Source organism: Cibotium barometz, chromosome 30 (genome assembly GCF_041138505.1).
Source record: "Cibotium barometz isolate CiBa-2024 chromosome 30, ASM4113850v1, whole genome shotgun sequence".
NCBI classification, from domain to species: Eukaryota; Viridiplantae; Streptophyta; class Polypodiopsida; order Cyatheales; family Cibotiaceae; genus Cibotium; species Cibotium barometz.
Genome location: NC_141075.1, coordinates 12661650 through 12677635, shown reverse-complemented (window position 1 = coordinate 12677635; position 15986 = coordinate 12661650). Strand labels below are relative to the sequence as shown.

General features: G+C 41.0%; 1 pseudogene; it reads right to left on the bottom strand.

Moving 5' to 3' along the window:
• Positions 1–690: 690 nt before the first annotated feature.
• Positions 691–11024, bottom strand: LOC147621171 (uncharacterized; annotated as a pseudogene).
• Between the last annotated feature and the right edge of the window lie 4962 nt (positions 11025–15986).

The following is a 15986-nucleotide window of genomic DNA, read 5'->3' as shown; positions in this document are numbered from 1 at the left end:
ATGTATGCACGCATGTACACACACACACACACAATCCCACACACAAATCAAAACATGCAATTGAGTCTTCCCTTGTCACTCACTATGTTCCCATTGGCTCTTGCAATGCAACCAAGGGTCATTTCATTTTAACAATATACAGAGTCAAATATATACATTTACGTGTATGTATGTATGCAAGAATGATGTGTGTGTGTGTGTAGGTGTTTTTTTGGAAACCTCTTGGGAGGGTCTGTAGGTCTTTGTTTTTCATTGAGAAAAGACAGGGATGTATTAATCGTAACGAAAGACCATCTAAGCATAGATGGAAATACAAGAACTAAGGCACGAAGCTGCAAGCCGAGGCATAGAGCCACTACAAGGGAAAAAACAAGGGAGACTCTCCCTCAAAAGCTATGGAAACTGATACAAAGCTGAAAATCGAGAAGAAAAAATCCCTCCTAAATTGGGCAAAAGGTGCCCTGGTAGCTACAAAACAAAGGAAAGATGTGCGCTGATGAAGATCCGGAGCTCAAACTCAGCAAACCGCAAACTGAAAATCATGTTAGAACCCACAGGAAAACGAAGGGAGTGCACAAAAGCTACCCGACTCCGTCATTCACAGTCGAGATTAAGCCGCAACATTGAGAAGCCCGATTTTCACTCTGGGAAAACAAGCCAACGCTGAAAATAAGCCCACCAAAAAGAGAGAGAGAGCGAGATCCAGCAGCATTCTGAAAGATAGGCCCTCAACCAGGATAGTCGAGATGAGAGAGAAGAAGCCTGCTGAATTGAGAGAAGGAGGCTGCTCCACTTCTGCCAATCGGGGCATATATTGAAGCATTCCAAACCAATTGAGAAGACAGACAAGGAAGTGAGGCATTCTCGGGCTACCTGGGAGCCTCCCTAGCTCAACCTTGAGGAACTGAAGAACCGTAACAACGAAACAGGAGACCAACACCACCGAATAGAAGATGATGAAGCAGCCAAGGGCCTGAAAATACAAAGCCACTCGGAGCCATGAACCGCTACCAGGGAGTACGAGCGAGATCTGGCCGACCTCGGGAGGCAGCACAAAACAGTGCAGTCCAATTGCTCAAGGTGGCTCCTGCCGAAAACGCTCCAGTGCAAGACATGTGAATAACCTATCTGTGAAACTCAACGAAGAAGCGGCAGTCGATGAAGCGAGGGGGGGGAGTACACCAAGGCCGAGGAGAGGTAAAAGAAGACCTCATACTTGCAGGACCGGACCGTGCGATGACGCACCGCCGCCACGGGCAAGACACACATGCATAACAAAAGCACTCACAAAGACAAGCAAACAAGTAAGCAGGTAGAGAAACAAAAGAGCAGACAAACAGACACGGAAAAGCACCCGCAAAGCAGACACACAGACACCATTAGCACTCACATGATGACAAGTTTGTGGATGGTGGTTGGAAGGAGCGTTTTAAAAAGGTCTTTGAGCTCTCTCCTAAGGTGAAAGCAGCCAACCTTGGAGACTGGGTCATTCAGGTCACCTTGCACTAAGACAGCAGGCACTCTCCAATCCCAAAGAGGTACCTGGGAAAGGGGGCGGGAAGAAGAGAAAGTGTGATGTTGTAGAAGAGGTTGAAGAGGTAGCACCATATGAGCCCAGAAGCTTTCCACGTCCTTGAACAACGGGTCCAAGACTACCTGCTATTGGAAAGATTGCCTGGCCCAAGTTGAGTGCCCGAACTTGAGTAAGCTGCGCTGATGCAGATGCTGCACCTGCAAGAGCTGCCATCCAACCTGGTTCCACAGTAGAGCATGCTCTTGCAAGAGTTCCATTTGATACTAGTAAAAGAGCTGCTTGAGCTGCAAATTGTTGTGGTGGAGTAGTATGATCACTGGGCCCAACTGCAGATTGAGGGCCGCCTAGCATTAATGGAACCACTGCCGTCCCCAATGCCAGTGACGAACCCTGTGCAAGCGTCGAGGTGAAACCATCGGCCACTGCATAGGTTAGATCCATAGCTATTGAAGGGCTAACTGAGATATCCTGAATTACTATTGCATTGCCAGACTTTGGTTGTGATTCTTCATCCAGCGTACATGTCATGTATGTGAATTTGACAGCTACACATGCCATCTCTCCCCTCATCTCCAACTTCCCATCCTCCAGGACTTTAAACTTAAAGAAATTCTCTGCGGAGCTTGTAGCTACCAGTCCCTCCATGTCAGCATCACCCTCTTTGACACACTCATAGACTGTTTTTAAAGAGCTTGACAATGTGGGCACCCATGTGTGTCGGCGCCTCCCAATATCAGAATTGAGCACCCCACTGTTGGTTGTAAACACAGCCCTTGCCAAGCCTTGCTGCCCTTGCCGCTTGAAGAACTCAATTGTTGAGGCCTCCATGTTACCATCCTTGGGAGCTACAAAATCCTTCACCCCTGCCAAGGCTAGAATGCTGTTAATACGATCTCCCTCGTGCTTACTGTCACGAGCAGAACAAGCATCTAATGCTACAGATACCGTCGGGAATTGAAAGCACGTTTGAGTTAGAGTTGACATCCACTCACTGATACACCCTCCCCACGTCCATACTTTTAATATGAGAGATGGATCATTGGTTGTACATGAAAGGGGAACAATCAAGCTGTCAAGCTCCATGATGATCTTCCAATATGCCTCCTCTTCGATGACTGCTACCTTACTAGAGTCCTCCCTGTACCAACAAGCTATCTTGTCCTCAAACTCTTGTAGACTTTTGCAGTCACCCAATGTCGTCTCGCCAGTGCCGCTCACCCGCACACAGTAGCGCCGGCGCTTTGACAGTGCTGCCTCTTGCAATGTCCATACCCTGGTTTGCCAGCGGGATTTAAAATCACCATCGAGCTTGGTGGGTGCCATGGGCGCCCCTATATAGTGCAGAAAAATGATTGTCTCCCTTGCATGGGAGTAAATCCATCCTATGTGCTTGATAGTGTCCTCCACTTCATCTTTGTTGTGCTGCGCAATACAAACGCCATCATGCCAGGCGTACTCGACCCCTGCACTCCTCAAGATGGCACACATATTAAGGATGTCTTTCACAACTCGATTGCGGGGATCGCTATCAGCATCGTGCCTCGGGCAGGGCTTCTCTGAGCACCGGGGCACCTTTGTCAAGCATTTGGTTGTGCATTCACAGTCGAACACCGCATACACCTCCATGCCAAAAGTGTGGGAGAGGGCAGCATACTCCACTTGCTGATCGACGCGCCAATCAATCAGAACCACTTGATTTTCTTCACAGGTAGCTTGGCAGTTGATTAGCCGCACTTGTGATGGTGGCTCCAAGCATGCTTTCTCCAAGAATTCCCGTCTACAGCTCTCTTGATCTGTGGATACTTTCGTTGCCGAAAGCTTAATACCTTTGCTCCAAATCTACTTACATACCTATGATCATCCTCATCATCTTGCCCTACTGCCCATCCTATCCCAGTAGGACTAGTATCAACTATAACAATCATAGGCCTGCCACACTCATAATCTGCCTTTCTCAGAGTGGGTGATGATTGGAGCAAACATTTCAGCTTCCGCATAGCTTTAATATGTACTGCACTCCACAGAAATTTTTGGTTTTTCCTCAAAAGTTGATAAAGAGGATCTGCTACATGTGCATAATGTGGGATCCAAATAACATAAAAGACACATGCTCCAAGAAATCTCCTCAGCTCTGTAACATTAATGCATGTCTCTTTCATTCTTTGTATTGCATCTATCTTGGCTGAATAAGGTCGGCGTCCACTAGTACTACAAAGATGTCCCACTATTAACACTTCACCAACTCCAAACACTGATTTCAGCCTAGATAAAGTAAGATTCACTTCTTCAAGCCTGGATAGAATCATGTCACGATCCTTTATATGATTTGCCACAAACTTGCAGCACCCCTTTGAATCCAAATCCCCATCTTTGTCTTTCTCATCACAGCCCTTTATTGGCACATCATCCAAAAATGGCATAGTTTTTTTGTGGTATGAAGTCTCGTAAGACTTTATTCATTCCATTCATCATATGTGCCACTGAGTTGGTGGCTCCCTATGGTAAGGTACACATCCTTACTAATCCCAAAGGAGTTCTCATTGTGGTCAAGTCCCTGCTTTGTATATCCAGCTGGAACTGATCATATCCCGAATACAGATCTCCCATGGAGTATATAGCTTTCCCTGCAAATGCTTCTGCAAACTCATCCACAATTGGACCTGCTCCCACATTCCTGATTGTGACTTTGTTTACAAGTTGCATGTCTTGAATAAAGCGCAATGTCCCATTTTTCTTTGGTACAGTAAACCATCTGTTGGAATATGGGGCACATGATGGTTCCAAGATTCCCATCCTGGTCTTTTCTTTTAGTAATTCCATCAACTTTGGCAAGAGAGCCTTTGGTACTGGAATTGGCCGCAGGTTCCAGGGCACATGTGGAACAGTAAAGATCACCATTGGTGCTGTTACACTTGGATCAACACAGCCTATCTCATGCGGCTGAAAAGCAAAGGCTTTCCCATGTTTTACAAGCATCTCCTCAAAGCATTCCCTTTCAACTGGCAACAGAAAATCCTTCTCACCAATCTTCAGCTCTTTTAGAGTTTCTTGAGTAAATTTATGCCCAATTTTCTTCGGATCTCTAAGATTTGGTTGCATAGAAGCTTCATCTATCTTCTCCTTGCTTCCTGGTGGCAAGGGCAAGGCAACTGGTTTCACCTTCTTTGCAACCGTTTTGTACTTTGTATCAACATGAGCATCCATCTCGCAATTCATGTTTTTACATTCCACCCCCTCGAATTCCTGGATTATATCATACATCTCCACAGATGACACCTCTATCATTTCATTTCCACCCTGTAAGCATGCTCTTCCCATATCAGAAAGCACATCCATAGTATCTACAAATGACACCTAATCAAGCACCCCTGAAATAAACTCATTCTTCTCCAAAAGACCACACTGCTCAAAACTTTTTTGTTCATTTTGTATATGTTTTCGCATGCCACGCTTCAAATCCTTGCTTTTTACAAAAACCAATGACCCATAGCTGGAGAATCCCTGAAAATTTGCTGAAAAGCTATTTACACTGATTGAGTCCTGCGAGAACTCATTTCCCCTTGTACCATTGGAATCCCGCTTTACAATGGCACCTGGCCAAAATCCCTCATCTCCTTGTAATTCATGAATTCTCTATTTATCTTCGGGAGTGACTGTGCTCGAAGAGACTCATGATTCCTTTCATGGTTAATGCAAACTGTCAAGAACTGAACAGCTTTCTTGCCATCCTTACTCCTTATTCTTGCATATGCCGAGCCATCGTCCAAAACCTTCGTTTCCATCCTCACAGCTGTAATGTAGGGTTGCCCAAGGATAAGGGGATACGATGACATCTCCTGAACAAAGAAGTTCTGATCATCTTTCACATCCCCTATAGTTATCCTTACATTCGGACATGCTACATAAAGCTCTCCAGATGAGTTATTAGCTGCTTTAATCATCCACCCATGATCCACATCCATTGGCCACTTACATTTGTTGTAGAGATTTTTAGCCATAAGATTTATTTCAGACCCATGATCAATTAGAGCGACATATGGCTCTTCCAAATCACCTATCTTGACAAGGGTTTCAGTGGTTGCTCTTGCCCAATGGCTCCTGGAGTAATGACTCTTTGTAAGAACTTCTTTTTCATCATCCTCTTCCACAAAGCGCACTTGTCGTGCCCCATCAGCAGAGTGATTACATTCCACCACATTTTCTCTCTCTTCCTTTTTCTGTATCTGTACTCCATGAGTCTTGGAAGTGCTTGCCTCCCCTTGCGACGGAATAGATTCGATTATGGACTGCCTTTTTCTTCATATAATATCAATTATCTCATCATGAAATTCTTTCTTTGCTATCTCCAAGACTTCTCCTAGTGTAAATTCCACCCTACTGTTTAGAATCCTCTCTTCAAGCACCTTTTTAAGATCTGTTGTTGCAGCTTCAATATCAGATTGAAGTTTGTAGAGTGGATTTTTCCCTTTTCCCTTCTCCTTCATTTTTGTTGGCACTTCTTTCATTGAAACATCCTGTGGGGGTCTGCTATGCTGTGGAGGCATATGTGATGGCCCAGGATCCTTCTTTTCACTTCCCCGTGTAACTCTTTTTGATGGCCCTCCTTCCTCATTTTCCCTTTTACACTTCTCCTCTACTTGTGCCTCATTATTTTGGCATTTAGCAATGTAGGCATGAACAGATAAAGAATCCACAGGCTCCTCCCAGCCAGTCTCAAGACGTATACAATCACCTGCCTCATGCAAAGCTTGCTTAGACACTTTCTTTGACGCGATTAATTCCATTGTTGATGGCCAAAAATCCTCATTCTCATAATCCTCATCATTCTCAAATCCCTGCTTTAATTGACCAACCTTTAATCCATAGGTTGCTGCCTCAACCATAGAAATGGCATGACTAGCGGCCATATCCTCTACCAGCTTTTTCATCCCTCCTTTCCCAAAGTTTGTACTCAATGGAAGACCAGTCTCTGTAAGATGGATTTTCCCATCTTTGAAAAACACAAGTTGATTTTTAAGAGCTTCTTTATAGCTAGCACAATCCTTCTTTGCATGTTCTGGGTCATCACACCATATGCATCTATATGTAAACCCTTCTTTACTTTGAGGCCTTTGCATAGAAGCCTGCCCCAATGGTAGACCTTTTTCTTCAATCCTGGACATCTTCAATTTTAGGTCACGCATACCCTTGATAAGCTCATCCATCGGCCCATCTACCTTTGGAATTGTAGCAGCTGGTTTTGGTAGATTCTCAAGGGTAACAGCAGTTATGGGGGTTGCAGAACCCATCACCATTTTATCCCTCCTCCGCTGTCGCTTTGCTAACATGGTGACCGCATCCTCAACATCATTCCAATCACTCTTTAATCCCTTCTCTGTATCCTTATCCTCAAGGAGGATTTCCAATTTCTCTTGGAGATCTTTCCCAGCTGCCTGTAAGAAGAGCTCTGTTTTTTCTCTATCCAAAGTTGTGCGTTCTATCCTTGACAGCTGGGCATAGCGCTTCTCAAACTCTCTTAGCAATTCTGTGGCAGAAATTCCCACTTTAGGTTTTGTGACCCATTCCAAGAAAGTTCGTTTGGTCACTCGCTCAGAATCTTCCATGAAATATTCGTCTTTTAAAGCAAGCTTAAACTCCTCCCAATTTCTGCCACCATGTGCTGTCTGCAATCCTTTTATGCGCTCTCTTATTTCAGGAACACATACCAGCTCAAAACTTCGAACCATATCCTCCTCAGTCACCCTGTTTAGCTCCATCTCCTTTATGTAATTGCGCAGGTACTTTGTGATATCCTTTCCATCAAATTGATCCACCTTTTTCACAATTGATTGCAGTGCTTTGGTCGTGGAAATCTGTCCCCTCTCAGCAGCTTGCTGCTGTTGCATATACATAGTAAACATCTGAAACATCTGCATAACCCCAGGGTCAAAATGAACCCCCTGACCCTCAGGATTCTCAGCCATAGCTTCCCTGTATATTTCACCACACTCTCACCCCAGCAGTTTCACGTCGGGTTCACCAAAAAGCTATCGTGATGTGTGCGGTATAGCCAGGAAAGTACGAGACTTCTAGCTGTGAGAGTAGGTACCAAATCTAACAAGGAAACTCGCACACAAAATTTCCCAAGGAGTATTGGACATCTCCATTTTCAATGGCATATACATGTGTCGATTCACCTCAATACATCCTTGAATTCATCCTGATAATTGCACAAATTTGTGTATCAAGTGCTTGTCCCTTTATTCACTGACTCCTTTCTCCAAATCCTTTGATCCAATCACATGTAGGCATAACATAACCTTCAATTTTTTCCAACATACATGTGACCATTTACATTCTTTACATCCAGTGCCATCAAAATCATCATTTCAAGATGCTCTTTATCACCTAAAAACCTGCCTTAATATTCTAACATCTCACAAGCAAAAGATAGCATACGGCATAGCTATATCATACTCGTAATTTCCAAGATTCAATCCAGTAGAAAGTAAGACCAACTTTCTGCAACTTAAATGTATTTTTGATACCTTTTTTTCCACAAAATCTCCAAGCTCCAAATCCTTTAACTTTTTCTCCAAACCCTTCTACTCATTTCCAAAATCCTTTTTGATATATGAGATATACGATTTTCCTAAATCGTATGGAGTGAAAGTAATTAAAAAAAATAAAAAAGAAAGTCACTTAACTGAAGGTTTACAAGCGAATTTTTTTCTTGATTATATTCACTATTCTCAAACGCCGCTCGCTGCTCTGCAGACAATTCGATGAAGGAAGCGTAGAAACCAAAAAGCATCTCCTATTATAGCACTCGAAATCCTCTTCAAGTCTAACACCAACAAGCCATGAACTGTGGGTATCTTCTTGAAATGAAAATGACTGGTCGATTGGGCACTGGTTTTTTTTTTTCTGCAGACGTTTTTCCTCTGATATTCGCTGCCTACCCCAACTCTGGTTATTTCCTTTTTTTTCCCGCAACAAATGCGGTGCCTCACCACCTTTTGCAGCTAAAGAATCGGCATTCCATTTTCAAAGGGCTGCGCTTGCGTCCATTTAATATCCAGAAAATCTCAATAAGAAGAAAAACATTCGCTTTTTTATTCCATGTCTGCTGCCCCCTTAGTGTAATACTCCTAACCTTAGCATTAAGGTAAGGTTCTCAATGCAAAGTAGTTCATCTAATTTTATTCCCCGGCATTCAATAAATTCTTCGGCACTGTAATGTCCATTGAATCTCCATTACTCTTGATGCCTCCATAGTTTATAAATCATCATATCGGCCATGTGATTTATAGAATCCCCAAGTATTTTCCCATGTCTTCATAAATACATTCCTTTGTGCATTGGCATGCCCTCATGTTTGCATTCCATAAGAGGTATTCACTAATTTGACCCATCGATACCATTAAGAAGCTACTACACATTATGCACATGGGAAGCCATTAACATCATTAATCTATCCCTTTGGCGTGCCACTCATGCCATCATATATAACTGGATGTTTCTAACTTGCCCATGAGCTCTGAGTAACAGCAGAACCATCACCCACCACACTCATATACAAAAACTCCTAGGTTTGGCTCAGCCTTAGCTCGTCTTATTGAACCTCATTTACAATATGAACATATGTACATGGCATCATATAATGACTCGTCATGGCACTTAACCCCATGCATCTGGATGTGTATTTGATGGCCTCACATGCATGGTTTCACACCATAGACATGCCATGGCACGACATCTTAACCATCACCCACCACACTCATATACAAAAACTCCTAGATCTGGCTCAGCCTCAGCTCGTCTTATTGAACCTCATTTACAATATGAACATATGTACATGGCATCATATAATGACTCGTCATGGCACTTAACCCCATGCATCTGGATGTGTATTTGATGGCCTCACATGCATGGTTTCACACCATAGACGTGCCATGGCACGACAACGTGCACATGCATATGTGTGTGAGAGTGTGTACATGTACACGTGCAAATGTGTGTGTGCATGTGCATCTATGTATACATGTGTGCCTATCGATGTGTGTGCACATATATATGCGAATGTATATATATGTGTGCGGGCATGTGATTTTTTTTATGTGAGAATTTTTGTGTATATGTGTGTGCACATGCACAAACACATGTGTGTACATCTATCTAGAAGAGAGAGAGAGAGAGAGAGAGAGGAGAGAGTATTGAATTATTATGAAAATAAGCATATTTAATACAATAAAACACACGTACACCCACACACGTGCACACAAAAACACACACACACACATATATACACCCACACACGTGCACATACACATATATATTATAGATATATATGTATTTAAATAATAAACCTACAAAGTATATGTGTGTGTGTGTGTGTATGTATATGTGTGTGTGTGTGTTTATATATTCTCTCTCTCTCTCTCTCTCTCTCTCTCTCTATTATAGATATATACACAATATACTCTTAACATAATCTATATATATACATATGTATGTATGTATGTATATATTTACATATATTTGCACACACACACACACACACACACACACACATACATACATACATCTATATCATATTATATTATATAAAGAGTATAATGTATATATATCTATCTAGGAGAGAGACAGAGACAGAGACAGAGAGAATATTGCAACACACACACATACACAAACACATTATATATATATATGTATATGTATATGTATATATATATATATATATATATATATATATAGTTATATACACATTATACTCTTTATATAATATAATATAATATATATATATGTATATTATACACACACACACATATGAATGTGTGTGTGCATATGCGAATGTATGTGTGTGTGTGCGGGTATGTGAATTTTTTTATGTGAGCATTTTTGTGTATATGTGTGTGTACGTGCGTGCACACGCATATGTGTGTGATAGTGTGTGCATGTACACGTGCAAATGTGTGTGTGCATGTGCATCTAGCCTATTGATGTGTGTGCACATGTATATGCGAATGTATATGTGTGTGTGCAGGCATGTGATTTTTTTTATGTGAGCATTTTTATGTATATGTGTGTGCACGTGCACACACATATGTGTGTGAGAGTATGTGCATGTGCACATGCAAATGTGTGTGCATGTGCATCTATGTGTACATATGTGCCTATCGATGTGTGTGCACATGTATTTGTGTATGTCAATTAGTGTGTATAGAAGATCTGAAGAGATAGAGATGGCAAACAAGCTTTGTAAACAGCCGACGGCGTGACTCGCATAGAAGACTGCTGCTCAAAGGTCCAGCTGTAATATCTTTGAAAGCGTAAGTCAGAGACACGAGGACAGTGGGACACTTTGAAAGTTTGCAATGCGCATCTCCTCTATCTGCATGCAGCCTTGACTCTTGAGAGGTTGTTTAGAGTGTATACGGTACTCAGGGTAGACCCACAACACTTTGAAGTTGTCAACGTGCACTGCACAGTCCAGTACACGAACATGCATTTCGCATTATATATATATATATATATATATATATATATATATATATATGCTCACACAGACATCTCGATTCAACAGCAGCAAGTACCCATCTTAAACCTTGGTTGATGGTGATGAATTGAAGGAAAAATCATAATGTTTAAACTTTAGGCTACATTTTAATAGGCCAACACGAGCTTAGTAGATGTCATTATCATCATAGCTAGTCATGACATATAAAGAGAATTGTATCTAAATCTTTATGAATATCTTGAATTGCTCTTATGTAATGTTATGGTATTGACATGTGCGAGTCAAAATCAAGATAAAGTGGCAAAATAGAATGGATGTGACTAGCTTAGATCCATTCATGATTAAAATTGCCTTGGAGGGGCTAGTTGAGAGAGGTATTTATTTCAAAAAGGCTACTTATTTCTAGAAGGATGTATTGACATGTGTGAAGAGGGTTTAGTTGTTGAACCAAAATCAAGACAAAGTGGAAAAATAGAATGGAAGTGAGTAGCTTAAATGCATTCATGATCAAAATTGCCTTAGAGAGGCTAGTTGAGATAGGCTAGTTGAGATGTATTTCAAGGAGGGTACTAATTTCTAGAAAGATTGATGTACAATATAGGCATCTATTCTTTTCTTTAAGAATTAAGTTGTTCGCTTCACAAACATGTAGTTTATCTTTATATTTTTTATGAACAATATAGTGACAATTTCACAAATAGTATATTAGTCGATAGGTTTATTTATACACTATAGGAGACTTTCAACTAGAAATTAGAGAATGCTAATTATGTGCTAGAGTTTCAATGGAGAATTGAGATGTCCCCAAAAAAGTAGCTTATCTTGGCATGTGGTGGGTGGCAGTGCTGAAATTTGCAACCTTCAAACGAACATCATTGCCCTCTTAAGCTTCCATAAGAAGCCTACCTTTAAAATTTAGTTTCTAAAATAAGACCACCCCAAGTGAATTTTTATGAATAATGGGTTTTAGACGAAGGCCAAGGTACATTGTAGACGTTCAATTTCCTAAATTTTGAAGTCCAAGAAGGCAGGGTTGCAAATTTCTTGAATTTTGAAGTGTAAGGTAGGGTTGCAAATTTTCTAAATTTTGAAGTCCAAGGGAGGGTTGCAAATTTCCTAAATTTTGAAGTCAAGGCAGGGTTTCAAATCTCCTAAATTTTGAAGTCCAAGGCAGGGTTGCAAATTTCCTAAATTGTGAAGTCAAAGGAGTTTTTTAAAAAAGTCAAGGCAGGGTGATTTTGATTTCCAAAGCAGGGGTTACAAATTTCTTAAATTTTGAAATCAAGGCTAGTCCTCACATAACCTGGTTTGCAGTGTAAATTTCTCGGCTGAAATTCAGAAATCCCGGTTGGAATTAGAGGTTGCATTTGAATTTGAAGGATGAAATTTATACATTTTAGTTATAAATCCCGGCATTTTCAAATCAAAATCCAAGTTAAGCTTTAATGCCTTTAATTTTCAAGGTTGGGAAAAAACTTTTTTTTTTGCGCATTGGTCAAGGCAGGGTTGCAGATTTCAAGCCTGGTGGCACGTGGGCGACTGTGTGAGACCAACTCGTTGGGAACCCGTGCTTCGCACGTCTTTTGAGGATTCCAAAATGAAATTCTACCCAAACTTCTTCAAACCTCTTCCTCCTCTTCCCGAAACTCCAAATTCTTGCCAAGTGGCAGCTTTGTGAAACTCTGCCTTAAGATAATACAAAGAAGATAGAGATGTGGGAAACGAGACTTTCGTGAACAGCCGACGGAGTGAAGACTGCTGCTCAAAGGTCCAGCTGTAATATCTTTGAAAGCGTAAGTCAGAGGCACGAGGACAGTGGGACACTTTGAAAGTTTGCAATGCGCATCTCCTCTATCTGCATGCAGCCTTGACTCTTGAGAGGTTGTTTAGAGTGTATACGACGGTACTCAGGGTAGACCCACACCCACGATTGGAGATACAGACCACACTTTGAAGTTGGCAACGTGCACTGCACAGTGCACACAGGCTTGATTTTTTTAGGGCGTTTTGAACGTTTTCAAGTATTAAATTACCCGACTGCAACACTAGGCAAAGGCTATCATGAAATGGAGTGTCGTCAGCTGCTCTAGGTAAGTCAGAGGCACGAGGACAGTGGGACACTTTGAAAGTTTGCAATGCGCATCTCCTCTATCTGCATGCAGCCTTGACTCTTGAGAGGTTGTTTATACGGTACTCAAAGTCCAGTACACGAACGACACAAAAGTCCAGTACACGAACATGCATTTCGCATTTTATATATATGTATATATATATATATATATGCTCACACAGACATCTCGATTCAACAGCAGCAAGTACCCATCTTGATGTAGGGTGCTTCCGACCTCATAACACGCCATCTCACAATCGTGATCCAGATGTTTCACGTGGAGTGTTTGACTGCATCGATGCTTCATGATCGTCGATTTTGGTGCATGTAAAGGCTTGCGAGAGTAGAAAAGTCTCAAAGGAATCGTGAAATTTGAAGGAAATTGTGAACACAATGCTTGGGTGCCTCACAAGAGTCTGTTCGCACGAGCGCTCAAAAATGGGCAACTGCTGTGGCAAGTCCGGCACCCAAAGGCTCGTTCACATGGGACTCGACCCAAGGGCTTGTTCACATGGGAAGCGTGGTGGCTAGCTGCATACCAACTAGCTAGACTTTCGAATCAAAGCGGGTAACCATCTTTGTCTCACGAGATCTTTACTTGATGAAGAATAATACAAAACTCAAATAACACTAAGAATATAACCATAGAATTGAATTCAAATAGACTACATTATGCATAAAATAAAACAGCAACAAAACAGGAGATAGAGTAGAAAGTACTTCACCACACAAGAGACCAGTACTACGAGCAATCTCCTCCCTCAAGCATGTAGCTTCCACTTCCACGACATGAGTATTTTTTAGAGTTGTATTCAATAAATAGCCTAAGGAGCTAATAATAGTGGTGAGCACAATTTTGGGCTTGCTTTCTCAATTTTGGGCTTTGCTTTACATATTAATAACCATACCAAGGTTTTTAAGGTTTATACATATCAAAACCTTTGTCCAAATATAAATACTAATGGGCCTTTACACATAAAATCACCTTGTGCACACTCGCACATAAAATAACCTAGCCACATGAAAGACTATAAATGACATAAAATAACCTAGCTACATGAAAGGCTATAAATGACATATGAAATTCTAATACATGATTAGCAAATGATCTCCATCTTCATGCCACCACTCAATCCACCATCCATACGACACGTCAACCGGTACCCTCATATAGTGCGACACCTCAATCGATACCCTCGCACATCTCATGCCATGCGACACCTCAATCGGTACCCTCGTATAGTGCGACACCTAAATCGGTACCCTCATACATCTCCATAGACATAATTCACGTTAGTTAAACAATCAATTGAACACATCAATTAATCCCAACGTTATTATGAGAATATAGGTAACCATAATATCAAATTACATCTACCAATAGGTACGGCACACACGGGTGCCCTTGATATAAAATAAGAAATATAATTCCTAGTAAACAAGATTAATTCTTAAATCTCCCGCTTGGCGCCCTGAAATTTTAACACCAATTTCCTTAGGCAATTTCTAGTTTGTCTACACCTTGCAACAATGGCTTCTGCACCACCTCAGAAGTGTAGTAAATGCAAATTTCAAATCTTCACATGAACCAAAGTTAAATCATGGATACCCATAGGATACCTTGGGTTTCCATTTCACATGAACATGCCCCAACTCGCACCTCTAGCTCGTGGTGGTTGGTAGAGGAGATACCACACATTGGGTTTGTGCAAGACCAGGGTTGCTCGATGACATTTAAAGAAAACCCCCTCCCTTGGCACGATTTTAAATTTTGCAAATAGTGAATGTCTCTTCCCTCTTCCCCACCCCACCCCGCCTTGACCTGAGGACCACCAAACCCACCTCCTCCAGAATGAGCTTTTAATCATTGTCTACAAAGGAAAAAAAAGCATTCACTAGATAATTTCCTAGGTAGATTTGAGCATATCTAGGAAAAGCGCAAACTAGAGAAAGTGGAACACTTACTAGATAGCTTGACTAAAAAATCAACATAGACAATTTTTCCTACATAGAAAATTTGCTCAATATAGATTTCTTTTCTATGTAGAGAAAATTTCGTCATTTCTCTTGTTTGCCAACTTAGAAACAAAATAAATATTAAAAATCAACTACAAACCGAGCACCAAAACTAATAGATAAGCATTTTTCTTCAAAAAATGTAGCTTTTTTTTCCAAAAAAGAATCGTTTCTAATTGGAACTAGGGAAAATTTAATGCAATGAATGTTCTTATTGGAAAAAGAGTCGTTTTTTTAATTGCAAATAGGAAAAGTTTAATGCTAATCAATGTTCTTGTTGGGAAAAGAGGGCTTGGAAAAACATCTTAGACATGTGTTTTGTAAAAGGATCCCACTTGTTTTCAAAAAAGAGCTTCATTTGGAAGAAGAGAAACCATGAAGGAAATCTATCTCAAAATCTAAGGCGGGCTACATATTTTTGAAATATGACACTGTTTTTGGAGCATGACTCAAAGATGAGCCATTTTATACTCATGTGAGTTTTAAGAAAGTTTGAAGAGTCGTGGCACAAAATGTGTCATGTTTTATACTTGCATGAGTTCTCAAAAAGTTGTGTCATCCAAATTTAGATTTTATTTGCAGTACATGCTCTAGGCTTTCAAAAATCTTAGCCTAATTTCACCAAATTTTTCTTCATGAAAGATTAGATTACGAACATCTAGAATTTGTATCGAAGATCAAATCATAAATATTCATTCCACGTATTTCTGGATAAGTTATGACATTTTTATAAATTTGAAGTCTTTTTCTACTTATGGGACACTTTAATACGTGCAATGTGAGTGCCTTTTCATCCAAAGAATGTGTTTGGTGCACTTCACTCTATG